We start from the raw sequence: 16,616 nt of genomic DNA, 5'->3' as shown, positions 1-16,616 counted from the left end.
TGGGTGGGGTAGAGGGGGAGAGAGGGAAGGGCAACAGTATTTTCCTAAGGGGATTGGAATGATAAAGATAAATTCTCTCTTGTCACTGTTTTCCTAAGTGCTAGGTCAAACATTTTTTTTTTTTTTTTTGTCGGTCGTGGGGCTTGAACTCTGGGCCTGGGCGCTGTCCCTCAGCTCTTCAGCTCAAGGCAAGCGCTCTACCACTTGAGCTACAGCGCCACTTCCGGTTTTCTGGTGGTTTATTGGAGATAAGAGTCTCACAGTCTCTCCTGCCCGGGCTGGCTTTGAACCGCAATCCTCAGATCTCAGCCTCCTGAGTAGCTAGGATTACAGGCGTGAGCCACCAGCGCCTGGCTTAGGTCAAACATTTTTGAGGAATTTATAACCCCCAGGCTGAGAACTAATTGAAAAATAAAGAAGTTAAAAAAAAAAAATTTCAGATGCATAAATTCAACAAGATAGCAATGTCACTTCTGGAAACCTCCCTGGGACTGTCCCGACTCCAGCAAGGCAAGTGTTGTGCCAAGAGCTACATCCATCTGCAGGCCTATCCACTTGGAAAAAATACAAAAGATAAAAAGTGTATGTGGCTCAGTGGAGGAGAACAAATTTAGCATGCTTAGGGTCTTAGTTCAATACCAACATTAAAAAAAAAAAAGCTAGGTACTGGTGGTTGTGGCTCACTGGCTCATGTCTGTAATCCTCGCTCCTCAGGTGGATATCAGTTCAAAAGCAGCCCCACGCATGAAAGTCTGGAAGACTCTTTTCCCCAGTCCTCAGGCTTGAACTCAGGGCCTGGGCACTGTCCCTCAGCTTCTTTGCTCAAAGCTAGCACCCTACCACTTGAGACACAGCGCCACTTTTGGCTTTTTTTGTGTATGTGGTACTGAGGAATTGAACCCAGGGCTTCATGAATGCTAGGCAAGCACTCTGCCACTAATTCACCTTCCTAGCCCCCTACCATCTGTGAGACTCTTTTTTTTTTTTAATTTTATTTTATTTAATTTTATTTGAGAACATACTGTACAGAGGGGTTACAATTACATGGGCAGGATAATGCATACATTTCTTACCAAGCATTGCAGCCTCCTCCTTTGTTCTGTGAGACTCTTATCTCCAATAAATCACCAAAAAGCTAGAAATGATCCCCGACTTCAAGCTCCAGGACTAACACAAAGTAAACAAAAATAGTAAGTGTAAATCTACATAAATAAAATTCTCTAAAATAGATTGGGTAAAAAGCAAGTTAGAGCTGTGTGCTGAGGCTCACACCTGTAATCCTAGCTACTTAGGAGGCTGAAATTTGAGGATCATGTTTCAAAACCAGCCCAGGCAGAAAAGCCTTTAACCACAAAACAACAACAACAACAACCAAACAATCAAACAAACAAACTGAAGTAGAGCTGTGGCTCAAGAAGTAGAACACTAGCCTTGAGCACCAAAGGTCAGGGACAGTGCCCAGGCCCAGAGTTCAAGCTCCAGAATTGGAAAAAAAAAAAAAAAAAAGAAAGAGAGAGAGAGAGAGAGAGAGAAAGAGAGAGAGAGAGAGAGAGAGAGAGAGAGAGAGAGAGAGAGAGAGAGAGAGAGAGAGAGAGAGAGAGAGAGAAAAGAGTCACAAAAATAAAACAGAATACTGCATATTGAAAGGATCAATGAAAGGATCCGTCACGTCCATGCCAGGGGACCATGAGGAGGCAGGCAGGCACAGGAGAAAGATTATTACAAGGTTTATTAGAGGAGCCTTATTGGCCCCGGAGAGAGAGAGCACATGGCAGCCACAGTTATAGGTAGCAGCAGGGTCTGGGGATAGGAAGTGAGGTAGATGGCAGTTCAGGTGGGTCTGGGTGGAGAGAGGGAGGGGCCAGCTGTTGACAGCAACTCCAGGGCAGGGAGGAGTTTGGGTCTGGGTGGAGCTGAGGACCAAAGGTGGGCATAATGCTTACACCTATAACATCCTATTTTGGTTTGGGGGTATGTGCATATATACTGAAGTAAGGAGGTCAGGTCTGGCCTGTGCCATGTTGGCCACATGGTTGGATGGTAGAGTCTGGCTTCTTGTCTTCATGCTCAGGGAGGGAAATGCCCCCTACCCATCACCTGCCTCCTAGGTGATGGGCATGCCTGGAACCCTGGAGGAAGGGGCAAGCCCTTGGCTGGTAAGTTCCTGAATCTGTCAGTTGGTTGCCTGGGACTGGGAATTTCCTGTGGACCCACCCTCTGGTCTAGATCCAAGCCCAGCTGCCCTCAGGAAGCCATGCCACATGTCTCTGTGATTCTGTTCTGTGTCCTGTCTTGTCTCTGGTCATCATAGTGTCCCAATTCAGCTCTCCATCGGAGGTGAATTGGCTTGTTTGTATTGTTTTTGTTCTTTCTTTCCTCTCTAGCACGTTTCCTAGCTGTGTTATGTGTATTTGGGAGCTGCAGGCCTTTGTACAACTGGCTGCCTGCAGCCTGCTAGTTGCATTATAAAAACTCCAATATTCCATATTCCAAAATATGACTTCTAGGTTGATTCACCTTACAAGTTATACAAAAAAAAAGGAAGGATAAACTTCTAACACACCAAGGGCAAGTAAAATAGTAAAGTAAGAGAATCCATGTTTGCATTCAAATATTTTCTTTTTTTTCATTTTTATTATTTAATAGATCAACTCCCTGCAGGTGGAATTTCATCTTACTGATTCAGTGCTAAGTAGGGAACAGTGACAAAGGTAGTAGGAATAAGCTACATGAAAACACACTAAGCTAATACAGCTCGCTTTCTTTTTAAGAGGAAAACACCAATATACTCTAGAATGCACAATGGTTTAGTCACTGAGACATAGAAGTGGGATCTTGAAGAATGTAGGCAAATCCCAGGTGCAAGATGAGCTGCGAAGCTGTGCAACTGTTCCTGGGGCCACATCTCTTGACCACTAGCTGAATCTTGATGTTAGGGAAAGGTTTTGGCAAACACCAGATGGAGTTGCTGCAAAAAGTTGACTTAGGAGCTGTGCATGGGAACCAAGAGGCAGGAAAGTACTAAGCACTGCTGATAGCATCCACCCCAGGAAGGACTTTACCTTCCTGGAGCTCTAAATTGGCACCACCCCACAGTGCTCACATGGCAGAGTTTATCCTCTGTGTGCCATTGGGCACAGCATGTGTCAGTTTCTCTACCACCTATGATGGTGATGCAGCCCCAAGAGGTGGCTTTTACCACCTCGTTCCTGAGAGCTTTGGTTCCCTGAGCAAAAGCTTCCCATTCAAATACCCCCACAGGTCTATTCCATTCAATCTGCTTAGCCCGACCGACAGCCTCCACGTACTTCTTGCTGCTATCAGGACCACAGTCCAAGCCCAGCCAGCCAGCAGGTATGCCAGAAGCCACAGTGGCTTAGCCAGTCTGGGTGTTTTCATCAAGCAGTGACAAAGTCAACAGGCAAGGTCATCTTTACACCATTCTTCTCAGCTTTCACCATAAGATCTTTAACAATCTTGGCTCCCTCTTCATCAAACAGAGAAGTACCAATCTCCAAGTTGTTTTACCTTCCAAGGTAAAAGCCATTGCTCCCCCAATAATCATCTCATTGATTTTGTCCAACATATTATTGATCAGTTGGATCTTGTCCACAACTTTAGCTCCACCCAAGATGGCCAGAAAGGGTTGCTCTGGGCTCTCCAAGGCCTTGGCAAAGTAGTTCAGCTTTTTCTTCATCAAAAATCCACCAGCCTCTGTGGCAGATTGACTCCCACCATGGAGCTGTGCGCTCTCTGTGCAGTGCTGAAAGCATCATTGCCATAGACAGCCCCTAGTTTGGAAAGTGATGCTCGGAAAGCTTCTATTTTGGCTGGTTCAGCTTTAATCTTGTTCCTGGAAGCATTTTTTCCCTTCCCTTCTTCCTTTACATGAAAGCAGAGGTTCTCCAGCAGGATGACAGACTTAGTTGGAGGGCTGGAACAGGCTTTCTCTATTTCTGGGCCCACACAATCCTTCAAGAACAGAACATCCTGGCTCCACAGGGACTTGGGTTCGACAGCAACTGGCTCTACAGAGTACTTGTCCAGCATGGGGACACCATCAGGCTGGCTCAGGTAGCTCATAAGGACGACTGAGTTGGCACCATTGTCCAAGCAGAATATGATGCTTGGGACAGCAGCCTTGATCCTCTGGTTGGTTGTTACCTGGTTGTTCTTCATAGGAACACTGAAGTCCACCCTTATCATGACCCATTTCCCCTTCACATCCAGTTTGTCCAGAGTCAGCTTGTTAGCCACAGTTTGGCAATATTGAGAGGGTAACACTGATTGAGAACTGAGACCAAAGTGGATGCAGAAGCCAATGTACACTAAAGACATGTGCAAAATCTCAAATATTTTCCTTTAAGCCGGACCCTGGTGACTCTGACCTATAATCTTTGTTACTTAGGAAGATGAGATCTGAGGATCATGGTTTGAAGCCTGCCCAGGCAGAAAAATCCATGAAACGTATCTTCAATTGCTACCAAAAAGCTGGAAGTGCTAGTGCGGCTCAAGTGGTCCAGCACGACTTGAGTGAAAAAAAATCCAACAAGAGGCTGAGGCCCTGAGTTCAAGGCCGAAGTCTCTGGTTTCTTTTACAATAAGCATGCCATTGTATATATTTTAATGTTGATTATTTTTTTGGTCCGTCATGGGTCCTGAACTCTGGGCCTAGACACTGTCCCTCAGCTCTTCAGCTCAAGGCTAGCACTCTACCACTTGAGCCACAGTGCCATTTCCACCTATTTTTTCTGCTTATGTGGTGCTGAGGAATCGAACCTAGGGCCTCATGCATGCAAAGCCAGCACTCTACCACTGAGCCACCTTCCAGGCCCTTGTGGTTGATTTTAAGACAAAGTTTTGCTTTGTAGTCTAAGTTGGCTGGCCTCCTGGCAATAAACCTCCTTCCTCAACCTTCCAAGTACTGTGCCACACCAAGCATGCAAGTATATATACACATAGATGTGTATGTATTATATATATGTATACATATGTATATATAAAATATCAAAGCTAAAAGAGGTCTATGTGAGTTGCAAAGATTTTTCATTCAATAAATATTTCTTCAGGTTCCACTTTGCAGCCAGTGCTAATGAGACAGTGGAGTCACAGTGGTCTTTGAGAGGGCCACTTCCTTGCAGAGAGCCGGGTCCAGCAGCAGACAGGCCATTGAACGTAATCATAAGGAACAAAAACATCTTGGCTAAGAGCACATAGTAGGCCTGAAGGGGGAGCTGTGTAAAGTGAGACCTAACAGAAGCCTTCCCAACAGAAGATGCTGTGTGTGTCAAAGTTAGAGGGAAAATGGAGCAGAAGCCAGAGGTATTTGCAGGTCTAGGATATGAAAGTAAGTGTGTGGGGCTGGGAAGGTGGCTCAGTGGTAGAATGCTTGCCTTGTATGCATGAGGCCCTGGGTTCAATTCCTCAGCACCACATAAGCAAAAAGAAAACAAGTGGTGCTGTGGCTTAAGTGGTAGAGGACTAGCCTTGAGCTGAAGAGCTGAGGGACAGCACCCAGGCCCCGAGTTGAGGCCTCACGACTGGACCCAAAATAAATAAATAAATAAATAAGTGCATGTGATCACAGAGCTTGGATTTTTGCCTTCACAGTGACACATGTCAGTGGAATCCCACATTTGCAGGCAGCAGCCCTTCTACATTGTGTGGGTGAACATACCGGTGAGGTCAGCTGGAAAGAAAAGCATGGAAAGAAAGATGGAGCATCCTGGGCTTAGAAAAGAGATTGCAGAAGAGCAACGCAGCTGACAGTGAGCTCACTGACAGACAGCTCACTGAACAACTGACAAGCAAAGTGTAGATATATTTGAAATATTTCAGGAAGGATATGAATTGTAAATGTTAGGTTTTTAAAAAAGAGGTAGCCGAGTAAGAACTGCACCACGCACGTGGTATTCAGGTAAGGGGTAGGTTTATTCAGTAGACCTGCTGGGACCAGGAAAGGTTGGCACTCCACGTGGCTGGGAAAAGAGAGAGTCTGGCCCCGAATTAGGCCTTATATAGGGTAGGGGGTGGGGAAATGTGTGTCCAGGTAAAGGGAAGTGGGATCAGGTGGGAGAAAGGTGTGGCCACATCAGATTAAGATGTGACCTCAGCGGATGCAGATGTGGCCTCTTCCAGGTGTCCCAGTTGCTTAGGTAACGCAGGTTCTGGGCGAGGTGTGTTCGCGGTCCAGGAATGGACCTTACAGTAAACACTATCCTAGCAGAGAGAAGAGCCCAGCCCATCTCCTCAAGAAGTGCTCTCTGAAGTGGTTCACAAAGTAAAATACACAGACAGGGAGGCAGAGGTGTGGCTCAAGTGGTAGAGCACCAGCCTGGAGATGATAAAGCCAAACAAGAACACTAGGCCCTAAGTTTAAGTCCCAGTACCAGTATGAGTGTGTGCTTGTGCACATGCACACACAGACACACAGAATTGTTGAAAGAATAAATGAACAAAATGATGGATAAGTTAATAAGTGAAAACTTGAAGCACTGAATACATTGGACAGCACAAAATAAGTATTTAATGAATCCTTTTTTTGTTGTTGTTGTCCGTGGGGCTTGAACTCTGGGCCTGGGCACTGCTCTTCAGCTCAAGGCTAGTGCTCTACCATTTGAGCCACAGCACCACTAGTAGTTTTCTGGTGGTTAACTGGAGATAAGAGTCTCACTGACTTTCCTTCCCAGGCTGGCTTTGAACTGCAATCCTCAGATCTCAGCCTCCTGAGTAGCTATGATTATAGTCATGAGCTACTGGCGCCTGACAGTAAATTATATTCTTAGGAGAAGAATATACCTATGCACCTGATCATATAAAACAATATTTATCAAACTCCAGGAAATGGAAACAAGAGGACTTTTTTTATTGTCGTTTTCTTTTCTTTTTGTATTGTTCGTTTATCTGCCTAGGAGGATAAGGAGGGGCTTAGAAATGGAGGGACAACGGGTGAACAAATACAGCAATGGTACCCACCAGACACTATGTTGAAAATGAACTATACAACTTGTGGGTGGGGATGGGAGAAGAAAACTGGGAGAGGGTGAGGGAATGGATGACACTGTTCAAATGGAAATGTACTCATTACCTGCCTTATATAAGTGTAACCTCTCTGTAATATCACCTTTATAATAATTAAATAATAATAATTAATTAATCCTATTACTACTAATAATAGTCATTAGTAACACACTGGAGGAAATTGGAAGGATGATGTCTCTTGGGCTGGGGAGGTTGGCTGATTATGTATCTAATTACCTTCATTAAAACGTATTATTGGGGCTGGGAATATGGCTTAGTGGTAGAGTGTTAGCCTAACATGAATGAAGCCACATAAACATAAACAGAAAAATCCGGGAGTGGTGCTGGGCTCAAGTGGTAGAGTGCTAGCCTTGAGCAAAAGAAGCTCAAGGATAGTGCTGAGGTCCTGAGTGCAAGCCCCAGGACTGGAAAGAAAAAAAAAAAAACTAACCTAAAAAACATATAATTATTTCCCTAAGATTAGTCTATATTATACACTTAAATCTTTAGCAAGATACTCCATTTTTCAATCTTTCTTTTTTAATTTGTTTATTTTTATTTTTTGTGAACATACTGTACAGAGGGATTACAATTACATGGGCAAGATAATGAGTACATTTCTTATCAAGCATTGCAGCCTCCTCCTTTGTTTCCCCTTCACATCCCTTCCCAGCCTCCCCCCTTTCAATCTTTCTTTAAGCCTAACTTCTAACCCACTATGGGAAATCCCCCCCCCCGAATTATTCAAGGTTTCACTGTGAACTTCCAAGTTCACAGTGGCAACCCCAGATGCCTTGAGTAGGGGGGGGAGGGCAGATAATTAACATAAAGGTATAAAATGTAAATGACAATATTTAGCACTTAACCTACTCCCAGGAACTATGCTGACCCAATTACTCGTTAACAACCGGAGAATCATTCCAATTCTCATTCTTCGGAAAGTAAAGTACCCAAGGTCAGAGTTTGGAGGAGAGGAACTAGGCCACGGATGTCTCCCATTTTCTACCATTTCATTTGTAATCAATTCCTTTCCAAAATTTGAATTTTATTCTGCAGGCAATTGATGGGTCGACCTCTAGTTTGGAAGAGAGCGACTATGTGAAAGTCACATTTCTCTGGAGCCCAGGGTGCCTTGAGAGTGACAGAGCTAGTTAAAAGTGGGAAGTTCCCTGTAACCAGACACCAGAAAAGTAAATTGTTCTTCCTTGGCAAGAAATGGAGAATTAAGGAGGGTCTGAGCAGGGAAGTGAGGACTGCAATTCTGTGAAAAACACTTCCCCAGGTACAAGGTGACCTAAGAGTTGTATAAACATTTTCCTTGCATTTCTGAGCCCTTCCCCTGTCTCTCTCTGTCTCTGTGTCTTTCTATCTGTCTCTCTGTCTCTGTTTCTCTGTGTCTCTGTCTCTCTCTTACTCTCAATGTCTCTGTCTTTCTGTCTCTCTCTTGGTCTCTATCTCTCTCTCTCTGCCTCCCAGTCTCAAGCCCAAGGACTCAAGATCTTTTCTGCTGAGCTACATTCCTAAGCCTAGTTGCATACATGTAAATAAGTTTCCTGTTGTTGGCCCTTTCTCATTTAAACACAATGTCGAGAAGGCTGTAAGGACTTGGGGACCTAACCCAAAGAAGTGGGTGGGATTCACTTCCAGTGTTCTGGGAGGTAAGAGGGCTACAGGCTTGGTTGTCAGCCCCCAGGCCCTAAGCCTTCTTTCACTTTCCATAAATACTAATTGAAGATTGTCTAGGCCTTTATCACTTCTTTTTTTTTTTTTTGGGGGGGGGAGTCCAGTTGTGGGGCCTGAACTCTGGGCCTGGGCGCTGTCCCTCAGCTCTTCAGCTCAAGGCTAGCGCTCTACCACTTGAGCCACAGCTCCACTTCTGGCTTTTTTCTTTTTGCTTATGTGGTGCTGAGGAATCGAACCCAGGGCCTCAGGCATTCAAGGCAAGCGCTCTACCACAAGCCGCAGGCAGATAGATAGAAATAGGCAGGGTAGCGAAATTACCTCTGAGAGGATATCTATATATTCTCCTCAAACCAATCTACCATTTGCATTTAATGAAGCTCAATACCTTAGACCAAATTTTTCTGCATTTGACCTCCCCCAAATTGAAGCTGCTTTGAAATAATTGTCATCTGCAAAAGACTGAAGAAATATTAACTCTATGTGTCCTGCACAGTATAAAAGATCTTTTTAAAAGTTTCAAACTGTGCATCACTTTTAAAGTTCCTCTTAGTCACAGTCACCTCTGACTGATTAGCCAGAAATATTTGTCTAGCCAGGCACCAGTAGCTCATGCCTCTAAATCTAGAAACTGAAATCTGAGGATCACAGTTCCAAGCCAGCCCAGGCAGAAAAGTCCATGAGACTTTTTTTCTTGGTCCGTCGTGAACTTATACTCAAGGCCTAAGCACTGTTCATGAGCTTTTTCACTCACAGCTAGTGCTCTACCACTTTGAGCCACAGTACCACTTCTGGCTAATTGTGAGTAGTTTGTTGGAAATAGTCATATGGACTTCTCTACCCAGTCTGGCTTTGAACGGGGATCCTCAGATCTCAAGCTTCTGAGAATCTAAGATTATAGGCATGAGCCACCATTACCTGGCTCCTTGAGACTCTGATCTTCAGTTAACCATCAAAAAGGAGGAAGTGGGGCTGTGGCTGAAGTGGTATAGCACCAGTCTTAAGCTAAAAGGTCAGGGACAGTACTCAGCCCAGGCCTTGAATTCAAGCCCAGAACAGAAAAAGAGAAGAAAGCAAAGAAAATGCTTGTTCACAAATATAAACAAATAAACAATGCCTGCTATTATTTATCTTTTTTTCTTTAGTTTCTATTTTTTAAATTTTTGTCAGTTGTAGGGCTAGAACTCAGAGCCTGAGTGCTGTTCCTGAGCTTTTAAGTGCACAAGGCTAGAGCTTTATCACTGTAAGCCACAGCTCCACTTCTGGTTTTCTGGTGATTAATTGGAAATAAGAATCTCACCAGCTTTTCTGCCCAGGCTGGCTTTGAACCTCAATCCTGGCATCTCAGCCTTCTGAGTAGCTAGGTTTACAGGCATGAGTCCCCAGCATTTAACCTTCTATTCACTTACTACTATTACAAAAACTGCTGGTTGGGGCTGGGAAGGTGGCTCAGTGGTAGAGCGCTTGCTTTGCATGCCTGAGGCCCTGGGTTTGATTCCTTAGCACCATATAAGCAAAAAGAAAAAAGCCAGAAGTGGAGCTGTGGCTCAAGTGGTAGCCTTGAGCTGAAGAGCTGAGGGACAGTGCCCAGGCCCAGAGTTCAGGCCCCACGACCGGACCCCCCCCCCCAAAAAAAAAAAGTGCTGGTTAACATCTTATACATGTTTACACATTTGAGCTAATAATTCTTCAGGATAATTTTCTAAAAGAACTGCTCAAAAAGAGCCTTTTTGAGGTCAGATAAGTTGATGTTAGGGAAATGAACCCTAAGATATGTATTCAATTTTTTTTCTTTCAGGTGATTGTTTCTAACACATTTATAAGATTATTTCTTTGTTGCTTTGTATGTCCCTCCCCCATGGTATAACCCCTGCTTTCTGTATTTGAGGTTGGTATAATTTGTGGAGGGGAAGGGAAAAAACAAATTGTTTAAATAGGGATACATGTGGATCCATTGCAACAATGAGATGTACAAGTCCTTATGTGGAAAAATGAACTTTACAACTTTCGGGGGGGATGATTGGGTGGGGTGGGGAAGGATGGGAAGGGATGGGAAGGGGAAACAAAGGAGGAGGCTACAATGCTTGATAAGAAATGTACTCATTATCTTGCCCATGTAATTGTAACCCCTCTGAACAGTATTTTCACAATAAAAAAGAGCCTCTGTGTGTGTGTGTGTGTGTGTGTGTGTGTGTGTGTGTGTGTGCCAGTCCTGAGGCTTGAACTCAGGGCCTAGGCATTGTCCCTAAGCTTTTGTGCTTAAGGCTAGCAATCTACCATTTGAGCCACAACTTCACTTCTAGCTTTGTTGCTGTTGTTGTTTGTTAGTTAATTGGAGGTAAGAGACTCTTGGACTTTCTTTCCTGGGCTAGCTTTGATCCTGGATCCTCAGATCTCAGCCTCCGAGTAGCTAGGATTGCAGCAATGAACCACTGGTGGCCAGCTAAGTGCCATATTTTTGAATCAATATTGCTAACTTTCCCCCAGAAGCTACACCAATTCTACTCTCTGCATAGCAACTTGTCCCCCAATTCACCAAGGATTCACTGGGCAGGAATGGTGACTCGTGCCACAGGGTCAGGGGCACATAGTGGACATTATAGACACATTTTTACTGTTGAAGTCCCTGGAAGCAAACCATTCACTGAAAGTGACTATTTCCATAGAAATAAAACCCACACTAGAAATAACACCTTAGCCAGTGCTATAGCCATCCTGTATCTGTCATTTCTAAAGCAGATTCAGGTTAAAGGTATATTGGTCCAAATGAGCCAAAGAAGATTGATTGATAAGGGCTTCAGTCTTAGGCAGGAGACTGAAGAAATAAAAGATCTACAGCCAGATGCTGGTAGCTCAAACCTGGAATCCTAGCTACTCAGGAAGCTGAGATCTGAGGATCATGGTTCAAAACCAGCCTGCACAGAAAAATCTATCAGATTCTTTTTTTTTTTTTTTTGAGGGGGGGGGGGTCCGGTCGTGGGGCCTGAACTCTGGGCCTGGGCGCTGTCCCTCAGTTCTTCAGCTCAAGGCTAGCACTCTACCACTTGAGCCACAGCGCCACTTCTGGCTTTTTTTTTTCTGCTTATGTGGTGCTGAGGAATCGAACCCAGGGCCTCATGCATGCAAGGCAAGTGCTCTACCACTGAGCCACCTTCCCAGCCCCTCTATCAGATTCTTATCTCCAATTAACTACCAGAAAACTGGAAGTGATATTATGGCTCAAAGTGGCAGAGCTCTATCCTTGAGCAAAAGAGCTCAGGGACTTCACCATGACCAACCAAAAATATAAAATAAGTGAAAATATCTAGATCCATGAGAGATTTTGTTGTTTAGTTTGGGGTGAGTCTGGGAATCAAACCCAGGGTATTTCACATGCTAGGTAAATGTTCCACCACTGAGCTACATCCTCTCTTCTAGGAAAATTGGTTCCTTCCTTCCTTCCTCCCTCCCTCCTTCCCTCTCTCTCTCTCTCTCTCCCTTCCTTCCTTCCTTCCTTCCTTCCTTCCTTCCTTCCTTCCTTTCTTTCTTTCTTTCTTTCTTTCTTTCTTTCTTTCTTTCTTTCTTTCTTTCTTTCTTTCTTTCTTTCTTTCTTTCTTTCTTTCTTTCTTTCTTGTGTATATGTTGGTACTGGGTTCCTTGAACTCAGGGTCTTAATTTCTCACTTAGCTTTTTATATTCAAAGCTGGTTCTTGGACTGGGAAGGTGGCTCAGTGGTAGAGTGGTTGCCTTGCATGCATGAGGCCCTGGGTTTGGTTCCTCAGCACCACATAAGCAGAAAAAGCTGGAAGTGGCACTGTGGCTCAAGTGGTAGAGCGGTAGCCTTGAGCTGAAGAGCTGAGGGACAGCACCCAGGCCCAGAGTTCAGACCCCATTACTGCCAAAAAAAAAAAAAAACACTGGTTCTCTGCCACTTGAGCCACAGGCTATCTGCTGATGGATTGGAGATAAGAATCTCTGGGGTTTGTCTTCTGGGCTAGCTTCAGCCCTCTGAATAGCTAGGATTTCAGGCATGAGCCACAGGTACCTAGGCAGGAAAACGGTTTTCTATGAGAATTGATAGTGTCCTGGTCAGAGAGACTGATTTAGAATTTCCTCCATGTTCTGCTGGAGAATTTACAGTGCTTCAAAATTTATCTTTGGGGCCCCTGTATAGAATACATGGTTCTCTGACAAAATAAGCACTTTTATGCTTAGGTGAGATAGTGCTAGTTGCTGTGAAGGGCAGCTTCACCCTGGATATCCCCCTTGCTTCTAACACAGTGGCCGTGGCTGTGAGCCACTGATACTGGACAGTCACTCAGACACTTGAGCTCTTAAACGCCCTCCATGGCAGGAAGGGGACCATATCCTGTTGAATCTAGCCCAACACCCATGTTTGGATGACGATTCAGACACTGTCCAATGGTGCAACACTTCCTATCTCTACAGAACCTCTGTTTCCTTATTGTAAAGTGGCTTGCTAAGCGTGTGTGTGTGTGTGTGTGTGTGTGTGTGTGTGTGTGTGTGTGTGTGTGTGTGTGTGTGTGTGTGTGTGTGTGTGTGTGTGTGTGCTGGTATTGGGGCTTGAACTCAAGGCCTAGGCACTATCCCTTAGCTTTTGTTTTTTGTCTCAAGGTTTGTGCCACTTAAACCACAGTTTTACTTCTGCCTTCTTGCTGGTTAACTGAAGATAAATCTCACAAGACTTTCCTCTGCTCTCAGCCTCCTGAGTAGCTAGGATTACAGGTGTAAACTACCAGCACTAGCTGCTGAGGTATTTTTTTTTTCAGTTTGGAAACTATTAAGATTGAAAGTAGTCACATGCTGGTGTTCAAGTGTTTGAACTCCTCCCAGCCTTGCACTTTTTCTCTCCAGGCTAGCACTATAGCACTTGAGCCATACTTCTACTTATGCTTTTTGTTGGTTAATTCAAGACACGAGTTCCTTGGATATGTCTTCCCTGCTGGCTTCAGAATACAATTCTCAGATCTCAGCCTTGGGAGCGGGATTGCAGGCGTGAGCTTGAATTCAGAGCCTCTCACTCTCACTTGCCTTTTGTGATCAAGGCTGGAGCATTCCTGCTTGAGCCACACTTCCACTTCTGGCTTTTTGCTACTTAACTGGAGAAAAGAGTCTCTCAGATTGATCTACCTGGCTTAGCTTCAAACATTGATCCTCAGATCTCATTCTCTTGAGTAGCTGGGTTTACAAATGTGAATACGAGCAAAACAAACAAAGAAAAAAAGGAAAAAGGGAGAAAAAATGTCAACAATGATTTAATGAGATGATAAGGATATGGATTTTTCACAATCTTTGCTCTATTTTTAAATAGCATTGTCTTTGAGTTATTTGATCTTTTTTTTTTTTTTTCCAGGGCTGAGGACCGAACCCAGGGCCTTGTGCGCGCCAGGCGGGCGCCCTTCCGCTGGGCTAAACCCTCAGCCCCGTCTTTGAGTTATTTGAATTCATGCATTTTTTGAAAACAAATTTAGTATCAAACTTTCAAGAAGAGAATTTACTCTGCAGTCTGAAATAGACTACAAAGGCAAATATTTGTTGGTGACTTAAAGCATATGCCAAATGCAACATTTTGAAAATGGCAAATCTTTGGGATTATCAGTAAAAAAACAATAGACATAACTTCCTAGTTCCTAGGAGTTTTTAGCCATGGGCCTCAAAATGCACCTCTGGTGGAGTAGGGAATGGGGGAGGGACCCAGGGGACAAGCTGCTGTGAATTCCTTAGTATTCACTGCAAACATATCTGGCAGGGCTGATGGATGGGTGATATATAATTAATTTCACTTGACAAGCATAAAGGAGAAATTTTCCTGAGCCACTGTAACCTGAGCTAATGAAACCGTGTTTAACCAAGGGTGTGTATTTAGACTGGATCTTACCTTAGTGACTTAGCCATTAGGAGGAATTCACTGTTTACCTTTAGGATTCTTATCAGTACTTAGACTGTGTTTGCATGTGATTTTCACCTGATTGCTCAACAGACTCCATGCTACATGGTTTGGAAATAAGTGAAAACACTGCAATCTCTCTCTCTCTCTCTCTCTCTCTCTCTCTCTCTCTCTCTCTCTCTCTCTCTCTCTCTCTCTCTCTCTCTCTCTTTCACACACACACACACACACACACACACTAATCTCAACTATCTAATCAAGTTTTATGATTTTTCTCTTCTCTTTCAGGAAAGATCCTGTGAGCAAACAAGTACTTGATTAGGGTCTTGGAAACTGCCAATTCTTTACATTTCTGCCCAGGCTTTTGGCAGCCTTAGGCCAATGTATCTAGCTTAAACATCCAATTACTTGTCTATTCCCATGAGGATATGTCATCTCCCCAGAAGTAACCTGCCTGTGAGATGTTGTCTCAAGAAAGTTCCAGAAAAGAAGATGAGCTTTAGGAGTTCATTTGCAACTTTTTGGGAGGACTACAACTGGTTAATAGTGGAAAAGGTGAGTATTGGGAGATCTAGACTCTGGTCTTGGCCCTATTTCTATGAGTCTGGACAAGCCACTGACTTTCAGGGACCTCTCTTTCCTCACTTGTATAAGCATAGAATTGGAGTATCTAACTTTCAAATAATTTTTCTGCTTAAAAATTTTCTTGGTCAAAAACTCTCATGAAGCCAAGTGCTCATGGCTGACACCTCTAAGTCCTAGTTACTCAAGAGTCTGAGATCTAAGGATTGCAGTGAACCCAGCTTCAAACTGAAAGCTTCTGAAACTCTTATTTCCAATAAACCACCAAAGTTGCCAGAGCTGGGACTGTGGCTTAAATGGTAGAGTGCTAGAGCCTTGAGCAAAAAAACACTTAGGGATGGCACCAGACTCTGAGTTCAAACCCTATTACCAACACAGAGATGGAGGAGGGAAGAGGAGGTAAGAAAACCAAACTAACTTTGAAGAAGAAATCTAGTGAGGGGCTGGGAATGTGGCAAAGTACTTTCTTAGCATGCATGAAGTCCTGGGTTCAATTCCTCAGTACTACATAAATAGAAAAGGCTGGAAGTGGCTCTGTGGCCAAGTTTGAGTGCTAGCTTTGAGCAAAAGAGAAGCTCAGGGACAGTGCCCAGGCCCTGAGATCAAACCCCAGAACTGACAAGAAAAAAAGAAAGAAAGAAAGAAAGAAAGAAAGAAAGAAAGAAAGAAAGAAAGAAAGAAAGAAAGAAAGAAAGAAAGAAAAAAAGAAAGAAAGAAAGAAAGAAAGAAAGAAAGAAATCAGTGAATGGCAGGAGTCCTAGGATGGATTGGTAGGTCTTTCCTTCATAAGAAGTAGGAATTTATGAAGGGTTTATCTTATGAAATTGAAATTATTCCCAACCTTTTTTTTGAAAATCTGAAAAATAAACAAATAAACAAATAGATAAATGTGTAGATAACATAATCTCAAAGCCCTTTCCAATGCAGAGGTTTGGTACATCAGGCAGGTTGGCATTTGTCTTTCTCCTGGATGACTACAGCTATGTTGTTATTTCCATGGTGAGGAAACAAGACCATAGCAGTGCCAAGCGGAAGTGTTATGAAGAATTAGGGGGCAGTAGCAGCTGAACATCAAAAGGACTGCTTGGATGAGTCTGCAGGTTTGGCAGCTTTGAGAAGCCTTCACAGGGAGACCAGGTCTAGGGTTGTGTGATGTCACCCAATGCCTGGGGCAGGCAGCAAGCCCTAGCACTGCCTTCTCTTGTCCTGACCACATCTCCCTGTCCTCTGCCAGGTGTGGTCACAGGGGCAGCACAGATCTGTTGGGAAGGAGGGAGTCTTCAGGGAACAGCTGCTTAGCCCTTCCTGCCCAGCAGTCACATGACATGATAGATTTTGATCTCCAGGTAGAATAGTTTTTTCTGTTTGTTTTGTTTTACGCCAGTACTGACACTTGAATTCAGGCCCTGAGCACTGTCCCTTACCTTTTTTTGCGCAAGGCTGGCAC

At 44.0% G+C, this 16,616-nt stretch overlaps 1 pseudogene across 1 annotated transcript; it reads right to left on the bottom strand.

Annotated features, from left to right (window-relative positions):
- Window positions 1-3,021: 3,021 nt before the first annotated feature.
- On the bottom strand, window positions 3,022-4,338 carry LOC138829506 (phosphoglycerate kinase 1 pseudogene; annotated as a pseudogene). The gene has a single exon (XR_011372634.1). The product of XR_011372634.1 is annotated as a phosphoglycerate kinase 1 pseudogene (transcript).
- Between the last annotated feature and the right edge of the window lie 12,278 nt (window positions 4,339-16,616).

The sequence above is a fragment of the Dipodomys merriami genome, unplaced genomic scaffold, assembly GCF_024711535.1.
Source record: "Dipodomys merriami isolate MVZ:Mamm:240054 unplaced genomic scaffold, mDipMer1.0.p SCAF_173, whole genome shotgun sequence".
In the NCBI taxonomy this organism is placed as follows: domain Eukaryota; kingdom Metazoa; phylum Chordata; class Mammalia; order Rodentia; family Heteromyidae; genus Dipodomys; species Dipodomys merriami.
This window is presented reverse-complemented; position numbering and strand designations above follow the sequence as displayed.